Raw genomic sequence first — 17122 nt, 5'->3', positions numbered from 1 at the left:
CGCTCTCATTTCAAGGAATCCATTTTGTGCATCTTAATGGATTCCCACATGGATGCCAGCATTCACTTTTCTACTTCCAAAATATTTTAGCGCTCTCCTATAAACTCAGCCTAGAATTCAAAATAGTCTGCAAAATTATTTTTACTAAGAAAATAGACTATTCATAATTTTGCTAACCTCAAGTGAGTAAAACTTAATTAAGAAATGTGTTTGAGAAGTAGTAAATCTCTTCTGTGTCTGAATATAACATACTGCCAGGGTAGAAGACAAAACCTACAGCTGCAACTGTAATACATCAAGTTGAATTGGGAACCTAAGGAGCTCCCATGAATGATGAAGTATGGAAAAATTTTTTTTAATGCCAGGAAGACTGTTATTCCCCAACATCAGACAAATCGTATTCCACCTGTTTTCAGAAGATATCAAGTCTCAGACTCCCTGGAAGTTTTATTTGTTTGCTTATTTGTTTAACTTTTAGAGCTTTTCTTCATTTTTTAAAACATATATAGTAGTCCCATCTCAATGCAGTTTTTTCTGGTTATTTGTAGAGGCCGACTGGACACACACAGCTCACAAACAAAGGGAAGAAAGAACACAGCCAGGTAATGCCTTCCCTCAGAGGCATTGTAATGCCAAGGCTCAGACTTGACTTGCAGTTTTCCAAACTTGTCTGTTTCCAATGGCAACTGTGAAATACAACTAGCAGAGTGTTTCACATTTAGAGTGCTTTTGTCAGTGAGTTGCATAATTAGATTGAATGTGCTTAATCTCTCTGAGAGTTAAAAAAAAAACATGGAAAGATTTCATTTGATGAAAAGGGGAAAAAACAGTGGAAAGTATTTGAAACTGAAGCATTTGTGGATTTCTAACATCAATACATAATGTCCTTTCCTGCTTTGGTTTCAGAGGTTGCAGACTGGAACTGCTGCCTCTAAATGAGGAGGTTTATAGAAAAATTTGTTGTGGTTGCTTCTCACAACAAGAGCCAGAAAGAACAGAATTGCATCATAGTGTCTTTCATTATAGGGTTAGGGAAAGAAAACAAAGCTTTCTCATTCAACAGACCTTTCTGAGGACCTATGATACCAAGGCATCATGTTTGGCCTGATGGGGGAGATACGCACCAGACAAATCTTGCCTCTCTGAGTTTGCAACCAAGTAAGGAGAATTTGGCTGTTAAAAATAATAAATAACATAACAGTGACTATTTTGTGCATCTTAAGATTGTCAGATTCCTCTGTGCTGACAGGATTAGAGAGGACTTTTGGGAAGAAAATGTCAGTTGAACAGAGCCTGAAAAGAAATGAGCAAATCCATGGGAGCAAGAAGTACAAAATGCCATACTGTATCTGCCCTTGTCTAAAAAGTTCACTGAAACAGTGATTAAAATATTCCATTTTGAAAATGGCCAACAGCTTTTCTGAGTGTTTTAAATTTTCAAGTTTATCTCCAACGACTGACTGTCTTCATTCTCTCCTTTCTTCCTTTCTTGCTGCAAATAACTGAAAATCCAGCTCAAACTAGATTAAACAATACAGGGAATTTATTGTCTCACATAACTAAAAAGTCCAGAGTAGGTTTTGTTTCAGAATTTTGATGAAATGATTAAAACAATGTGAATGGAATGTAGTTGCTGCCCTCATTCCTCAGCAGTATTTCTTTAGTGGTTTCTCCATTCTCAAAAGACATTCCTCTTGACATTTCAAGAAGGTCTCCAGGCTACATGTTTCCAACAGAAAGGGGCAACTCACTTCCCATAATTGGAATCCAAGAACTTAGTCTCATGGGTCCTCCTGATTGGCCTAGCTTATTGGTACCCACTTGGGCTAATATGCTGTCTGGCTGACAGTGACCAAGAACCACAACAATCCACTGATGGTTGGGAATTTTGAAGTATTTTTGGAAAAGAGGAAGGAAAGAATGGATAGAGCAAAGCATCCAACAGGTGAACATATTATACTGTCTATTCTAAGGTATTGTATATGAACCTGAGGAACCCAGTAACACAAGGAGAGATGTTAGTGTTAACATTCAAGTATGAACGCCAAAACATTAGTGGTGGTAGGGTTTCAACTTATATCTTTGTTATAGGGTTATATATAAGTAATTTATAAAGTAATATATACATAATCAGAGCAAAAAATGTAATAATGTACGTTTGACTCTTACATGGAAAGGTAATTTGTTCTGGTTATGATGTAGGTGGCAAGTTAAAATTGTTGATTTATTCACAACCTTGCCTCAAGAGTAAAGCTCGATCTGTTTGTTCCTGCATACTGAATAACCACAAGCAAAATATGGTATTTTTAAATTGAAGTTATAGTTGATTTACAGGATGTGTTAGTTTCAGGTGTACATGACAGTGATTAAGATATATATATATATATGTATATATATATATATATACATAAAACATACTTTTTCAGATTCTTTTCCCTTATAGGTTATTATAAAATATTGAGTATATCTCCCATGGTATACAGTAGGTTTCTTTTGGCTCTCTATTTTATATATGCTGGTGCTATGCTCAGTTGCTAACTTGTGTCCAACTCTTTGCAACCCCATGGACTGTAGCCCACCAGGCTCTTCTGTCCACAGAATTTTCCAAGCAAGAATACGGGAGTAGGTTGCCATTTCCTTCTCTAGGAGATCTTCCCAACCCGGGAATCAAACCCTCATCTCCTGCCTTGGCAGGCAGATTCTATACCACTGAGCCATCTGGAAAGCCCCATTTTATATATAATATTGTGTATACGTTAATCCCAAACTTCTGATTTATTCCTCTCCCACCCCTTTCGCCTTTGGTAACCATAAGTTTTTTTTCTGTGTCTGTGGGTCTATTTATATTTTGTAAGTAAGTTCATCTGTGTGTGTAAATAAGTTCATATGATATACCATACTAACAAACTGAAAAGCTAAAACCATATGATCATCTCAATAGATGCAGAAAAAAGCTTTTATTAAAATTTAACATCAATTTCTGATTAAAAACTCTTCAGAAAGAAGGCATAGAAGGAAAATGCCTCAATATAATAAAAGCCATGTATGACAAACCTATAGCTAACATCATACTCAACAATGAAAAGCTGAAAGCATTTCTTTTAAAATCAGGAATAAGACAAGGATGCCCACTCTAGCCACTTTTATTCAACATACTGTTGGAAGTCCTAGCCACAACAATCTGAAAAGAAAAAAATAAATAAATAAAAGGAAACCAAATTGGAAAAGAAGTAAAACTGTCACTGTTTGCAGATGACATGATACTATAAGTAGAAAATTCTAAAGCTGCCATCAGAAAACTACTAGATCTCATAAATGAATTTGATAAAGTAGCAGCATACAAAATTAATAACCCAGAAATCTATTTCATTTCTATATACTAACAACAAAAGATCAGAAAATGAAATTAAAGAAACAATTTCATTTACCATCATATCGAAAAAAAAAAAATACAGTACTCAGGAATAAACCTATCTAAGGAGTCAAAAAAACTGTACTCCACAAACTTTAAGATGCTGATGTAAAAAATTGAAGACAACACAAACAGATGGAAAGATATATTGTGTTCTTGGATTGGAAGGATGAATATTATCAAAATGATTATACTACCCAAGGCAATCTACAGATGCAATCAGATTATTCAATGTGTTAAGTATATCAAATTACCAATGCTATTTTTCACAAAACTAGAAGAAAAAAAATTTAATTTGTTTGGAAACAGAAAAGATTTCAAATAGCCAAAGTAAATCTTGAGAAAGAAAACAGAGCTGGAGGAATTAGGTGCTGTGGTCTCAGACTATACTATAAAGCTAAAATAATCAAAACAGTATGGTACTGGCACAAAAACAGAAATAAAGATCAATGGAACAGGACAGAAAGCCCAGAAATAAATCCACAGACCCATGGTCAATTTCAATAGGTGGTGCTGTGAAAACTGGACAGTCACATATAAAAGTAGGAAATTAGAACATTCTCTAACACTCTTTTCAAAAATAAACTCAAAATGGTTTAAAGACTAAAGTTAAGGCCAGATACTATAAAACTCCTAGAGGAAAACATAGGTAGAACACTCTTTGATTTAAATTGCAGCAATATCTTTTTGAATCTGTCTCCTAGAGTAATGGAAATAAAAATAAAGATAAACAAATGGGACCAAATTAAACTTAAAAGCTTTTGCACCACACAGGAACCATACACAGGAAAAGACAACCTACAGAATGGGAGAAAATATTTGCAAATGAAAGCTTTAATTTCCAAAATATACAAACAGTTCATACAGCTCAGTATCAAAACAACCCAATGAAAAAGTAGGCAGAAGGTCTCAACAGACATTTCTCAACAAAAGGGATATATATGGCCACAGGCACCAGAAAAGATGCTCAGCATCGCTACTTATTAAAGAAATGCAATTCAAAACTACAATGAGGTATCACCTATTACCAGTCAGAATGGCCATCATAAAAAAGCCTACAAATAATAAGTGATGGAGAGGGTGTGGAGTAAAGGGAACCTCCTACACTGTTGATAGGAATGTGAATTGGGGCAGCAACTATCAAAAACAGTATCAGTTCCATTCAGTTCAGTTGCTTAGTCGTGTCCGACTCTGCAACCCCATGAATCGCAGCATGCCAGGCCTCCCTGTCCATCACCATCTCCCAGAGTTCACTCAAACTCACGTCCATCAAGTCCATGATGCCATCCAGCCATCTCATCCTCTGTCGTCCCCTTCTCCTCCTGCCCCCAATCCCTCCCAGCATCAGAGTCTTTTCCAATGAGTCATCTCTTCACATGAGGTGGCCAAAGTACTGGAGTTTCAACTTCAGTATCATTCCTTCCAATGAACAGCCAGGACTGATCTCTTTTAGAACGGACTGGTTGGATCTCCTTGCAGTCCAAGGGACTCTCAAGAGTCTTCTCCAACACCACAGTTCAAAAGCATCAATTCTTCTGCACTCAGCTTTCTTCACAGTCCAACTTTCACATCCATACATGACTACTGGAAAAACCATAGCCTTGACTAGATGGACCTTTGTTGGCAAAGTAATGTCTCTGCTTTTGAATATGCTATCTAGGTTGGTCATAACTTTCCTTCCAAGGAGTAAGCGTCTTTTAATTTCATGGCTGCACTCACCATCTGCAGTGATTTTGGAGCCCAAAAAAATAAAGTCTGACACTGTTTCCACTGTTTACCCATCTATTTGCCATGAAGTGATGGGACCATATGCCATGATCTTCGTTTTCTGAATGTTGAGCTTTAAGCCAACTTCTTCACTCTCCTCTTTCACTGAACAGTATAGAGGTTCCTTAAAAAACAAAAGAGTTACCACATGACCCAACAATCCCACTCCTGGGCATATATCCAGAGAAAACTCTAATTTGAAAAGATACATGCACCCCAATATTTATAGCAGCACTATTTACAATAGTCAACATAAGAAAGTAAACTATATATCCATTGACAGGTGAATGGATAAAGAAGATGGGGTACATGTAAGAAGTGATTTTCAAATGTCATTTTCTTCATTTTATTTTGAAGACTTTAAAATTTAAGACACATATTTCTTAAAACAATGGTTCAACTTTGAGAGAAAATGAATGTTTTTGGCTTTTCATAATTTTCATGAGTTTATGTGTAATAATGGAAATTATAAAGAACATAATCTGTCCTCATTTTCCCTTGTCACCTGTTCAACCATTTGTTCTCATCATGTATTTATTTTTCTTCATCTGGCATTATGAGATAATGACTAAAAACATGCCTTTCTAACCTTCCTGCCTGATGAATGAGTGAGTGACTGGATAACATATAGAATACAGGAGTGTTTGGGGAGGTCTAACACAACCTGTGGGAGAACATACCAGGAATGTTTGTCTACTATTTGGTTGACTCTCTGGCAGATATAATAGCAATAGTTAAAACTGCAAACACAATGTGCTTTTCTTGTCTTTATACACTCAGATGCTCACAGCAACATTATGAAGTATTATCCTAATTTTATAAATGAGAATTGCTAAACATGAAGCAATTAAGCAATTTTCCCACTGTCTATTCTAAATGTCAGTTTCTATTAAATATTCTTATCTATCTAGTATGATTCTCTCATATTATAGAAAACTTGTTCTCAACCTTGCTGCTCATGAGATATGTGAGGTCCTCTTCTTATAATATTGATGATCCTAAAATAAAAATGACTGACAATACCAACAGTTGGTGAGGATGTGGAGCAGCTCAAATTTCCATACAGTTCAGGTGGGAATGTAAGTTGTTTCAATGACTTGGAGAGAAGCAATTTAATCTAGCAAGTTATTTGGCATTTTGTAAGTAAACTGATAGATTGCCTCCGTTGTTTTTCACTTCTTTGATTTGTGGATCATGTCTGCTTGTGAATGGCTCCTTTGAGCTATCAGGTTCTTTCCTGTTGGCATACCAGAGAAGTGGATCTTCAAGCCTCTGTTTATACAGTTAACAGTCACTCTCTTGATCCAGTTTTTTCTCAGCACTCCCTTTTGTCATCTCAAAACTCATTTCCTGTTTACTGCCCTAACCTCCTCCAGACCTGATACTGAGTCCCACCATGACCACCCCCGCCCCCTTTCCTTCTTAACTCTTCCTTGTGCTCTCCCTGCAACTCGCTGGCTTCAGTTGTTCAGAGTAACATAACTATGCCTGGGCAGGGGTCAATGTCCCCCTGGCAGTGGGATGGAAATATCAGGTTATCGACCTCATGGTTCTAGATCTGCTTTCTCAGAACTCCATTGCAGGGAAGACAGCCAGACCTCACAGTAATCTCTTGGTATTACTTCTCCAGTAACAAGAATCACCTGCCAGGCTTTATATGAGACCTGGATATGCAGCCTGTTATTTTCAGTCTATCACAGTCCCTGACCAGTATCAGCTACTCAAAAGTTTTTTAAATGATATTAAGCACCGCGGTTTCTCATCAGAATCATGCATTTGTCAATCTTTTATGCTTTCTCAAAACCTGATTTACTGTTTTTATGTGAAATTTCCTGGGTTGTGTACAATACGAATAATTGGAGCTGTTTTTTCAATTTGAATAAATGTTATGAAAGTGTCAGAAAATCAAGTAACAGGGTTTTATAGCAACAGATTGAGAGAAATATAAGAATTTTCTATTTAGCCAAAGAAGAAGAATAATTTTTAAAAAGCATTGTAAGGTAGGTAACAATGTTGTTAAGCTATTTACTTCTCTATTTGTTTATAGTAGTTGAAGAGGAGTGTTTAAGATGTCATTGTGAACTACTAATTTATAATTAAGGTAACAAATACATAATAAAACAACTTTTAAAAAGACCTTTAAAATAACATACAAAAGACAAGGACAATTGCTGACATAAAGCTTTTCTTGAAGGATTCCTCCTAACATGATCCCTCAGTGTTTTAGCATCCTACAACAAACAAACAAACAACAACAAAATGTGTATAAAACCCGCTTTTATAGGTACTTGACTCAGGATCTTCTACAGTGATTTGTTCTTCTGTTGATCACACAAGATTTGTGTCATTTTTCCTCTCTTGAGCAGAGGTTTTTTCTTCCCAGCTGCTTTTCTATTAGGATAGATGAGGTTTGTGTCGTACATTTTAGGATTCTCTGCCTCCTAGAAACTAACGGTTGCTCTATTTCAACCACGTGGTTTCTTGCTTTAAGCAAGCATATTGAAAGAAAGTTGAAAGTGTTAGTCATTTAATCTTGTCTGACTCTTTGTGACCTCATGACTGTAGCCCCCCAGGCTCCTCTCTCCATGTGATTTCCCAAGCAAGAAGTAATGAAGTGGGTGGCCATTGCCTTCTCCAGGGGATCTTCCCAACCCAGGAATCAAACCCGAGTCTCCCTCATTGCAGGCAATATCTTTACTGCCTGAGCCAACAGGGAAAGAAAGTACATTGTGTAATACTATCTTGATTGTTAGTTAGAAAAAGTGAATTCAATCTCGAATATGCAAGGAAAAAATCTGAGGGTGGAGTCGAGTGGAAAACTGATTTCCTCATGAGACTAGGTGAGTCAGGGGAACTATCCCGACAGAAGTAGATCATCCTTAAGGAATGACTTCACTTTAAGTAAATCAGAGAGAAAAATATCACATGTTAATGCATATATATGAAATCTAGAAAGATGGTACTGATGAGCCTATTTGCAGGGCAGAGTGGAGACACAGATATAGAAAACAGACCTGTGGACACAGGAGGGAAGGAGAGAGTGAGACAAATGGCGAGAGTAGCAAGAAAACATATATATTACCATTTGTAAAATAGGTAGCCAGTGGGAATACGCTGTATGTCTCAGGGAGCTCAAACTGGTACTCTGTGACAACCTAGAGAGGTGGGACGAGGTGGGAGAAAAATTAAAGAGGGAGAGGACACATGTATACCTATGGCTGATTCATGCCAATGTATGGCAAAACTCAATACAATATTATAAAGTAATTTCAGTTCAGTTCAGTTGTCGCTCAGGCGTATCCCACTCTTTGTGACCCCATGAATTGCAGCATGCCAGGCCTCCCTGTCCATCACCAACTCTCAGAGTACACCCAAACCCATGTCCATTGAGTCAGTGATGCCATCCAACCATCTCATCCTCTGTCGTCCCCTTCTCTTCCTGCCCTCAATCTTTCCCAGCATCAGGGTCTTTTCAAATGAGTCAGCTCGTCGCATCAGGTGGCCAATGTATTGGTTTCAGTTTCAACATCAGTCCTTCCAACGAACACCCAGGATTGATCTCCTTTAGGATGGAGTGGTTGGATCTCCTTGCAGTCCAAGGGACTCTCAACAAGCATCAGTTCTTTGGTGCTCAGCTTTCTTTATAGTCCAACTCTCACATCCATATGTGACCACTGTAAAAATCATAGCCTTGATTAGATGGACCTTTGTTGACAAAGTAATATCTCTGTTTTTTAATATGCTGTCTTGGTTAGTCATAACTTTCTTTCCAAGGAGTAAGCATCTTTTAATTTCATGGCTGCAGTCACCATCTGCAGTGATTTTGGAGCCCAGAAAAATAAAGTCAGCCACTGTTTCCACTGTTTCCCATCTATTTGCCATGAAGTGATGGGACCAGATGCCATGATCTTAGTTTTCTGAATGTTGAGCTTTAAGCCAGCTTTTTCACTCTCCTCTTTCACTTTCATCAAGAGGCCCTTTTGTTCTTCTTCACTTTCTGCCATAAAGGTGGTGTCATCTGCATATCTAAGGTTATTGATATTTCTCCCAGCAATCTTGATTATCCTGCAATTAAAAACAAATTTTAAAAAAAGAAATAACTTCATTTTAGAACTCAGTTTAGTCTATGTTATGGTTCTCTCCATTCTTTAGTTTTGCTTCTCTCTGCAAATATTGGTTCCATCTTTCGTATATATATGGCTTCCCTCTTGCAACATGGCTGCACATGTTACTGTTGTTCAGTCACTAAGTCATGTCCAACTCTTTGCAACCCCATGCACTGCAGCACACCAGGCTTCCCTGTCCTTCACTAATTCCTGAAGTTTGCTCAAATTCAGGTCCATTGAGTCAGTGATGCTATCTAACCATCTCATCCTCTGCTGGCCTCTTCTCCTTTTGCCTTCAGTCTTTCCCAGCATCAAGGGCTTTTCCAATGAGTCATCTCTTTGCATCAGGTGGCCAAAGAATTGGAGCTTGAGCTTCAGCTTCAGCATCAGTCCTTCCAATGAATTGACTTCCAATTAGGAAGTCCTTCCAATTAGGATTGACTGGTTTAATCTCCTTGTTGTCTGAGGGACTCTCAAGAGTCTTCTCCAGCACCACAATTCAAAAGCATCAATTCATTGGCACTCAGACTTCTTTATGGTCAAACTGTCCCATCTGTACATGACTACTGGAAAAGCCGTAGCTTTGACTAAATGGACTTTTGTCAGCAAAGTGATGTCTTTGCTTTTTAATACTCTGTCTAGATTTGTTATAGTTTTCCTTCCAAGGAGCAAGTGTCTTTTAATTTCATGAGTCCAGGTATGAATCATTTAAGTTTGTGAACTCAGAGGAAAGAGATCTTCTCATCCTCTCAAGTGCTACATATAAGATTATAAGGCAGTAAGAGGGAATCCAGAAGTGCTTTGTTGACAGACACAGAAATGCATGGGGTGGAAGAGTATCAATCTACCAGGTAAAGGGGAAATGCCACGATCTAAAGTCGTGGAGAAGAGGTCTTGGCCAGATGAAAACAGATGTCCTGGTTACCAGTATTACAGATGCCGCAGATGTCCTCTTGACTGCCTCAGAGTTAACTTGTTGCTGTGATAGATTGTTTCTGGCATACAGTCAGCTCCCCGTCTCAAGTTCCTGGCTGTCCCCATTCCTCTGCCAGGGGGCTTTCTAAACACTGTAGTAGCTTAGGCCACCACAGACAGACACAACACAAGTATGTCTAGAATGGAGTCAGCCCTCACCTAGTGAGAAATGAGATGTGGAAGGCAAAGTAGTTGTCATTTTCCCAATATCCACGGGGAACAATTCTGAGGCATGTTCCACATGATTTCTTCAATATCCAGTGTGTGGTTGAAGTCCTGTTGCCTATAATGATGGCTGGCTTATTAACATGCCTTTTATTCATTCCTCTCCTTCCCCTATTTCAGTTCTCTACTTTCTTGCTTGGCTGTCTGAATTCACATCTGAAATAAACCACCTCTGCCCAAGTCTTTATGTCAAAGTCAACTTTGGAGAGAATCTATAAGAAGACAACCAAATTATCTATTCAATTTGTCAAATAATAATTTTTCTAGATACTATAAACATAATTAGAAGGGTCTTTATGAAAGAGAATAGCAAGGAAACTTAACTTCTAATTAATTAAAGTTGTCACCACGTTAGTCTTATGTGCATTCTTCATACAAATTAAAATAAAGAGATTGCTTATATAAGTCTGCCTCACTTTCTGATTAATTGGTTGCTATTGTTCAGTTACTGAGTCATGTCTAACTCTCTGTGACCCCATGGACAGCACGCCAGGCTTCCCTGTCCTTCACCACCTCCTGGAACTTGCTAGAACTCATGTCCATTGACTCAGTGAGGCCATCCAACCATCTTGCCCTCTGTTGTCTCCTTTTCCTGCCTTCATTCTTTCCCAGCATCAGGGTCTTTGCCAGTGAGTCACATCAGGTAGGCAAAGGATTGGAGTTTCAGCATCAAGCCGTCCAGTGAATATTCAGGGTTGATTTCCTTCACGATTGACTGATTTGATCTCCTTGCTGTCTGAGGGACTCTCAAGAGTCTTCTCCAGCACCACAGTTCAAAAGCATCAATTTTTCAGTGTTCAGTCTTCTTTATGGTACAACTCTCACATCTATATGTGACTACTGGAAAAGCTGGTATATAGATATTTATATAGATATATTGAAATTTTTATTTCAAAATAATTAATGTATTTTTGTACACTTATGTCTTCCTTTGTCCTACATTATGAAATTAGACCCATTTAGGTTCGGTTCAGTTCAGTCGCTCAGTCGTGTCCCACTCTGCAACTTCATGAACCGCAGCCTGCCAGGCCTCCCTGTCCATCGCCAAATGCTGGAGTCCCCCCACACCCATATGCACTGAGTCAGTGATGCCATCCCACCATCTCATCCTCTGTCGTCCCCTTCTCCTACTGCCTCAGTCTTTCCCAGCATCAGGGTCTTTTCAAATGAGTCAGCTCTTTGCATCAAGTGGCCAAAATATTGGACTTTCAATTTCAACATCAGTCCTTCCAACGAATACCCAGGACTGATCTCTTTTAGGATGGATTGGTTGGATCTCCTTGCAGTCTAAAGGACTCTCAAAAGTCTTCGCCAACACCACAGTTCAAAAGCATCAATTCTTTGGTGCTCAGCTTTCGTTATAATCCAACTTTCACATCCATACATGACCACTGGAAAAACCATAGCCTTGACTAGATGGACCTTTGTGGATAAGGTAATGTCTCTTCTTTTTAATATACTGTCTAGGTTGGTCATAACTTTCCTTCCAAGGAGTAAGTGTCTTTTAATTTCATGGTTGCAATCACCATCTGCACTGATTTTGGAGCCCAGAAAAATAAAGTCAGCCACTGTTTCCACTGTTTCCCCATCTATTTTCAATGAAGTGATGGGACCGGATGCCATGATCTTCATTTTCTGAATGTTGAGCTTTAAGCCAACTTTTTCACTTTCCTCTTTCACTTTCATCTCTTTAGTTCTTCTTCACTTTCTGCCATAGGGTGGTACCATCTGCATATCTGAGGTTATTGATATTTCTCCTGGCAATCTTGATTCCAGCTTCTGCTTCCTCCAGCCCAGCATTTCTCATGATGTACTCTGCATAGAAGTTAAATAAGCAGGGTGACAATATACAGCCTTGACGTACTCCTTTTCCTATTTGGAACCAGTCTGTTGTTCCATGTCCAGTTCCAACTGTTGCTTCCTAACCTGCATATAGGTTTCTCAAGAGGCAGGTCAGGAGGTCTGCTATTCCCATCTCTTTCAGAATTTTCCACAGTTTATTGTGATCCACACAGTCAAAGGCTTTGGCATAGTCAATAAAGCAGAAATAGATATTTTCCTGAAACTACTTGCTTTTTTGATGATCCAGCGGATGTTGGCAATTTGATCTCTGGTTCCTCTGCCTTTCCTAAAACCAACTTGAACATCTAGAAGTTCACTGTTCATGTATTACTGAAGCCTGGCTTGGAGTATTTTGAGTATTACTTTACTAGTGTGTGAGATGAGTGCAATTGTGCGGTAAGGCTTTCTGGGGAGGCCTTACAAACAGCTGTGAAAAGAACAGAAGCAAAAAGCAAAGGAGAAAAGGAAAGATATAAGCATCTGAATGCAGAGTTCCAAAGAATAGCAAGAAGAGATAAGAAAGCCTTCCTCAGCGAAGCAAAGAAATAGAGGAAAACAACAGAATGGGAAAGCATAGAGATCTCTTCAAGAAAATTAGAGATACCAAGGGAACATTTCATGCAAAGATGGGCTTGATAAAGGACAGAAATGGTATGGATCTAACAGAAGCAGAAGATATTAAGAAGAGGTGGCAAGAATACACAGAAGAACTGTACAAAAAAGATCTTCAAGAACAAGATAATCACGATGGTATGATGACTCACCTAGAGCCAGACATCCTGGAATGTGAAGTCAAGTGGGCCTTAGAAAGCATCACTAGGAACAACGATAGTGGAGGTGATGGAATTCCAGTAGAGCTATTTCAAATCCTGAAAGATGATGCTGTGAAAGTGGGGCACTCAATATGCCAGCAAATTTGGAAAACTCAGCAGTGGCCACAGGACTGGAAAAGGTCAGTTTTCATTCCAATCCCAAAGAAGAATGCTCAAACTACCGCACAAATGCACTCATCTCACATGCTAGTAAAGTAATGCTTAAAATTCTCCAAGCCAGGCTTCAGCAATACATGAACTGTGAACTTCCAGCTGTTCAAGCTGCTTTTAGAAAAGGCAGAGGAACCAGAGATCAAATTGCCAACATCTGCTGGATCATGGAAAAAGCAAGAGAGTTCCAGAAAAACATCTATTTCTGCTTATTGACTATGCCAAAACCTTTGATTGTGTGGATCACAATAAACTGTGGAAAATTCTGAAAAAGATGGGAATAGCAGACCACCTGACCTGCCTCTTGAAAAATCCGTATGCAGGTCAGGAAGCAACAGTTAGCACTGGACATGGAACAACAGACTGGTTCCAAATAGGAAAAGGAGTATGTCAAGGCTGTATATTGTCACCCTGCTTATTAAACTTCTATGCAGAGTACATCATGAGAAACGTTAGGCTGGAAGAAGCACAAGCTGGAATCAAGATTGCTGGGAGAAATACCAATGATCTCACATATGCAGATGACACCACCCTTATGGCAGAAAGTGAAGAGGAACTAAAAACCTCTTGATGAAAGTGAAAGAGGAGAGTGAAAAAGTTGGCTTAAAGCTCAGCATTCAGAAAACGAAGATCATGGCATCTGGTCCCATCACTTCATGGGAAATAGATGGGGAAACAGTGGAAATAGTGTCAGACTTATTTTGGGGGGCTCCGAAATCACTGCAGATGGTGACTGCAGCCATGAAATTAAAAGACGCTTACTCCTTGGAAGAAAAGTTATGACCAACCTAGATAGCATATTCAAAAGCAGAGACATTACTTTGCCAACAAAGATCCATCTAGTCAAGGCTATGGTTTTTCCACTGGTCAAGTATGGATGTGAGAGTTGGATTGTGAAGAAAGCTGAGTGCTGAAGAATTGATGCTTTTGAACTGTGGTGTTGGAGAAGACTCCTGAGGGTCCCTTGGACTCCAAGGAGATCCAACCAGTCCATTCTAAAGGAGATCAGTCCTGGCTGTTCATTGGAAGGAATGATGCTAAAGCTGAAACTCCAGTACTTTGGCCAACTCATGCGAAGAGTTGACTCATTGGAAAAGACTCTGATGCCAGCAGGGATTGTGGGCAGGAGGAGAAGGGGACGACAGAGGATGAGATGGCTGGATGGCATCACGGACTTGATGGACGTGAGTTTGAGTGAACTCCGGGAGATGGTGATGGACAGGGAGGCCTGGCGTGCTGCAATTCATGGGGTTGCAGAGAGTCGGACACGACTGAGTGACTTAACTGAACTGAACTGAACTTTAGCATTCTTTGGCATTGCCATTTTTGGGGATTGGAATGAAAACTGACCTTTTCCAGTCCTGCTGCCATTGCTGAGTTTTCCGAATTTGCTGACATATTGAGAGCAGTACTTTCAGAGCATCATCTTTTAGAATTTGAAATAACTCTACTGGAATTCCATCACCTCCACTAGCTTTGTTCATAGTGATGATTCCTAAGGCCCGCTTGACTTCACATTCCAGGATCCTAAGTGTCTCTCAAAATCTTTGCCCCCAATTCCTAGAATAAATCAAGTTTGGTCACCTGATGTGGAGAATGGACTCATTGGAAAAGACCCTGATGCTGGGAAAGATTGAAGGCGGGAGAAGAAGGGGACAACAGAGAATGAGATGGTTGGATTGTATTACCGACATGATGGACATGAGTTTGAATAAGCTCCAGGAGTTGGTGGCGGACAGGGAAACTTGGTGTGCTGCAGTCCATGGGGTTGCAAAGAGTTGCACATGACTGAGCAACTGAACTGACTAATAGAGGAATGCTGTAAGTGGACTCACCCAGCCTATTTCTTAGCCCATCTTCCTCCTGGCAAATTTTTTGCCATCTTCAGGCTCAGCTTTCACTATAATTCAACCAATTAAGATGCAACCAATCCTAATCTTCAGCAAAAGAAATTTAAGTAGTTCATGTTCAGTACTTTGGGATTTAACATCAGGACATCTCTAACCTCAAGTCACTCAAATCATAACAAGACTGGTCTTATCACTGAGACTTGGTGCCCACCATGAATCATCTTCTAATAACTGGGTTTCTTATTTATTCCTGGCCAGCACCTAATGCCAGGTGCTTTCAGTCACAAGTACCAGAAATCCCAACCCAAATGGCTGTAACAAAAAGGGAATTCATTGGTCCAGACAACTAAAAGGTCTAGGGGGATAGTGCTATCTTGAGTCATTACAAGATACATGGGTTTGCTGTATCCTTAGGGATTTGTCTTCATTTGCTTGCCTGTTTTCCAGTCTTTCATGTTCGTAAAACTTGTCAGTTTTTTCCTTAATATGGGTCCCCGCCATGAAACTAGAATTGACTTCACTAGTTCCAAAGAGAGGAGATGGCAATGCTAATAAAGTCCCATCAGTCACTATGATTAATCCAACTTAGCCATAGACTATGCTGCTCAGCTTAAGTCATCCAGGGCTCACCCCAGGAACTGGGTGTGATCAATTCCATGCTCATTATCTGTGTGGCTTCTCAAAGCAGACCTATGGTAAGAAAAAAGGGTGGACAGTTGCCCACCCCACCTACCTCAGTTCTGTGGGTCAGTGTTTTCTGCCTTGATTCTGGACCTTAGTCTTTTTTTTTTTTTTTTTTCCTTAGTCACCTGCTTTCATACCCATGCTATGTAGTGATGGGTCTTTCCTTATTCTTTCCAACACTTCTGCTATAGATCTGAGTACTGAGATCTACTAACTTCACTGAGGTTGAATGTCTGGGCTTTGGATGATAGACCAGCACTGGATTTCTTTTTACGCTGCCCCGTGAATCTCTGAGGATACCTTCTTGAAACCTCAACACTTCATTTTCCTTATCCTATACCATTTGCACTACCCTAACCTGCTCATGAGATTGATCCACTGAGCATCTGTCACCAGGTTTATTCACAGGCCAAGTGTAGGGCTACCTCCGGCTCTGCAAGCCAGTCCACCCATCATAGTTTGTCAAGGTGCTGCTGGACCAAACCCAAGATGCGTTATTAAAAAATAAGTAAGTAAACAGATTTTTTAAACCTTAAAGTTATATATTTAGAAAGAGGGAAAACCTAAATAAAATTCAAAATAGTTTACAGATATTATTTTGAAAAAACGCTGATTTAGACTCCTTTCTAAAAAGAACAGTGGTCATTACAGAGTGCTTTAAGAAAAGTAATTATATGATTAACTAGTGATATTTTAAGCAAAGTATTCTCAAATAAAGATATTTATGATCATGAAACTAGAATGCCACAGAATAACCTTGCAAGGTTCCCTCCAAATATGACAGAGCTTAGGAAAAGTTGAAATAATTTGCACGTGGCTCATCTGTTTGTTTAAGTCCATACTTCCAAAGTGTTTGAGAACAGCTTGTTCTTTTTTTCAAATCATCTTAAACATCTCATCTGTAGACTTATTTATAACCTTAAACTGCTTTAACATTCTTTTACCCTGTCTTACATGGTTCAAAACAAGCTTTACCTCGTGACCCATCTGGTTTATTATAAATTATGAATTATCCAAAGCCAGAATTATTAACATTTTACAGAACCATTTTACAGGAACTAGCTCTTGGAGCCAGAATTCTAAGTAGGTAAGGCAAATTATGTAGTTTCTAGTCCTGAAGATTTCTGTCTCCCATTCTCTTCTAAAGTGTCTCTCTTACATCTTTCATCAAAAAAAACAAAAGAAAAAGAATTGAACATAATACACTATAGGAGTTGACTCAAAACAATGTGATCTTTCCATTTCAAAACCTTTGTGTTGCTCAGGTTAATGATTGTT

Source organism: Budorcas taxicolor, chromosome 1, assembly GCF_023091745.1.
Source record: "Budorcas taxicolor isolate Tak-1 chromosome 1, Takin1.1, whole genome shotgun sequence".
NCBI lineage: Eukaryota > Metazoa > Chordata > Mammalia > Artiodactyla > Bovidae > Budorcas > Budorcas taxicolor.
This window is presented reverse-complemented; position numbering follows the sequence as displayed.